Source organism: Mus musculus, chromosome X (genome assembly GCF_000001635.26).
Source record: "Mus musculus strain C57BL/6J chromosome X, GRCm38.p6 C57BL/6J".
Taxonomy (NCBI): domain Eukaryota; kingdom Metazoa; phylum Chordata; class Mammalia; order Rodentia; family Muridae; genus Mus; species Mus musculus.
In genome coordinates this window covers 136,320,609-136,324,401 of record NC_000086.7, presented here as the reverse complement: position 1 = coordinate 136,324,401, position 3,793 = coordinate 136,320,609, and positions in this window count along the sequence as shown.

Genomic DNA, 3,793 nt, shown 5'->3' with positions numbered 1-3,793 from the left:
CTCCTATGTCCATCCATCCTGAGTCATAGTGATATACTGATTCCTTTCTCCTCCATCCTGCTTCCTTGCTCTGGCAACTCTAAGGTTCTGTCCCTGTTTCCCTTTACCCAACCATTAGCTGAGTCCATAGTAATTGATCAATCAAAACCCAAATGGGGTCACGGACCTTTAATTTTTGGGCACACATTCCTGATTGAACTGAAGAATTAGAACAAATCTCCAACACCCTTCATAATAGTAAAGTCCTCAATTCGTATAACCTGTATCTTTACAGGATCAGATGAGCCTTCAATAAAGTCATTCTATATCTATAGATGACCACACCATATTACACCACACCATAGCACAGCACACTACATCATATCACACCACATTACACCATAACACTCCACACCACAGCACATCACAACACAACATACCACATAACACCACAACACAGCACAGCACAGCACTACAAAGCCCACAACACCACACTACCCCACATTACACTAAATCACATTACAACAAACACAGTACACAACAGCACATACACTTTTTGATTCAACCACCACACATATTGACACAAAGAGGAAATAAAATTTGCACATTGTTTATCCATTTTTTTCTTCATTCCTTATTTTGTTCTATCTTCCAAATGTTTCTCTTTTCCCTCTATAAACTTGTCTCCCTTTTGTGAACTTCCTTTAATCCTGTTTACCAGTATGTGTCATGTTAACAGGTTTTCCTCTTGATTTTGTCTTTCTATCCCCTTATAATCCTACAGAACAATTTGTGTACACATGGAAATTCATGTTTCACAGCTCTTTTATCTCAACAACTACTGTGCTATATTCTCTAGACTATGTGATTTCTTGAAATAAATTGATTTGTGTGTGTGTGTGTGTGTGTGTGTGTGTGTTTCTTCCACAAGAAACAGAGTTTGCTTTCAAACTGATTTCAATATGTTTTTCTTTGATTCCATTTTCTGGACTTTGACTATGTCATTCATATCTTTTCAAAGATTTCTTTGGGTTCATACTGTATCTGATTTACTCAAAAATTTTAGACTTATCTCTTTTTTCTCTTTTTTTCTGTTGTGTGTTCTTCCACAAGTAGATGCAGCTTCTGCTTTCATGTCACATTCTTTTAGAGAATATTTTATACATTTTATACGAGTAAATTGCAGCTGTCTTCAGACACACCAGAAGAGGGCATCAGATCCCATTACAGATGGTTGTGAGCCACCATGTGGTTGCTGGGATTTGAACTCAGAATCTCTGGAAGAGCAGTCATTGCTCTTAACCACTGAGCCATCTCTACAGCTCATGTCACATATTTTATTGCTCTCTCTCTCTCCATCCTTCTCAAACCTTCTATTCTTCTGTGCATGGCTCATTTTCTGGATTCATGTCCTGCACACACACACACACACACACACACACACAGCCACACTCACAATGCACATATAGTTCTTGATTCAATAAATGAGAGAAAACATGGGAGAGTTTACCTTACTGACTGTGTTTGTTTCACTGAGTTTCTTGAAAGGGTAGGCCTTATGCTACAATTGTTTGTGTATAAGACAATTATTCTTTGAATATCTTTCAGGGTTTTTATTTCCACTTTGATGTTTATATTGTCTCTTATTATATATAGTGGATAACTTGGTTTTCTTTTCATCTTAAGAGTACCCTATCATTTTGTAAAGAAGAGCTTATTAAGTAGACAAGTGTAAACTATGTTTGATGCCAGGAAGGAGGGAAGAGAGGGGTAAGAGGAACAGAGAATGTTGGAGTTAGGGTCCAAGCAAGCAGGAAGGTGCAACAAATGAGTCAGTAAGTGGCTGTGCTGGAGGTAGATGAGGGCAGTCTGATGCCCTTCATGATAGGAAGGAGGACTCCAGAGTGTCAGAACAGGCAGGCTCAGGTTTTTCACTGGTATCTGAAAAAAAAAGAAAGGGGCAAAAATCCTTTTCCAATCTGATGGTGGCCTTTTTGTCTTGTTGACGGTGTCCTTTGACTTACAGAAGCTTTGCAATGTATGAGGTCCCATTTGTCAATTCTTGATCTTACAGCACAAGCCATTGCTGTTCCCCTCAGGAATTTTCCTCTGTGCCCATATCTTTGAGACTTTTCTCTACTTTCTCCTCTATTAATTTCAGTGTCTCTGGTCTTATGTGGAGGTCTTTGATCCACTTAGACTTGAGCTTTGTACAAGGAGATAAGAATGGAACAAGGTATCTGAAAAAAGAAAAGGGGAAGAAGGAGACACTTTTGACTTAGAATTTTAAAATGGATTATGGAGCTGAGAAAATGGCTTTTTTAACTTGCAGCAAGTAAAAGGCACGCTTCATGATATGAGTTTAATTCTCATAAAGCACTGAAAAGACTAGATATGAAAGTATATGGAGGTGAAAATTTTCTCCAACTCCAGAGGTAAGAAAGATCCCATCAATTTCAGTTCACAGCTTATGTTTTCTCCCTCCACACCATCAGAGCATGACTCACATTTATGCAGTTCTCATTATTGCCACGAGGTGGCAGCAAAACCATATTCTTACATTTTAAGGAAAGGATGTTGGCAAACATCACCAAGTTAATGTATATCTTGTGTGTTTGGAAGCTTCAAGGGTGTACTAGAGAAGTTCCGTTTGTGGATCACCACAGATCTAGTACTCAGCAAATCACTTCATTGCTGCTCAGTGTAAAGTGAGCAATTCAAACTGTGTAAACAGTGCTCCTTCATAGAGAATATGGTGTCTGATTATTCAGGGCATTTTGTAGAGAATATGGTATTCATACTGGGACTGAATTCTATGGCACTCAGATTCGTTTCCAAAACATTCCAACCCCTCTCCAGAAGGCTATGGTTTGACTACCCAGATCCCTCCCCGACAAACAGCTTTATTCTCTGTCAATCATCAGCATTGCAATATGCATCCTGGGGACTTTAAAGAGCACCCTGGTGTTTGTGGTCTGTTTTACAATTATTCTTTCATGGTTATCATTTTTTACAGGCAAAGTTGGCACCATTTGTTCATGAAGGATTAGGTTTTGTTTTTGTGTGTATATGTGCCTTGCATGTTTTTGTGAGTGTCTGTGTGCATTCGTGTGTAGGGGGTGAATGTGCTAGTGTGCCTTTGTGTATGTGTGTGTGTGTGTGTGTGTGTGTGTGTGTGTGTGTGTGTGTGTGTGTGTGTAGAGTGCTTGTGGGTGTTAACATAAATGTGAGGGCCACAAGAGGACATTGTTTGACTTACTCTGTCACTTTCTGATGTATTCACTTGAAGAAAGCTTTGTCACTATACTTGGAACTAGGCTGGATGTCAGCAAGTCTCACCCAGCAATTCGTCTCCACAGCAGAGGGTTACAGTTGCCTGGGTCACTGTGGCCATCATTTTTATCTTTGAAAGTCCTGGGCAAACAAATGCTTCTAGAGTACAGGAATAATGTAGGAAACTAGTCGGGAATACAGCCTATCATTATCATGGCAAAACAATGCATATAAAAGGGACATCATATATTTGGTATAGTGGTAAGTGTCAGACACTGTCAGTAGGGCCACACATTGGCCATTTTCTCCTCATGGCAACCCATGTGTTAAGTATCATTGAACCCATTTAACATATGGATTTGATGTTAGCAAATAATTACACATTAAAAGAGAGTCCCATATATGTCAGTAGAGGCAGAAATCAGGATCTATATGTGTGCATCTATGTGATATATATGCATACATACATATAAACACACACATACATATATGTGTGTGTGTGTATGAAATGTGTTCTTTACATACATTACTTTGAAAACTG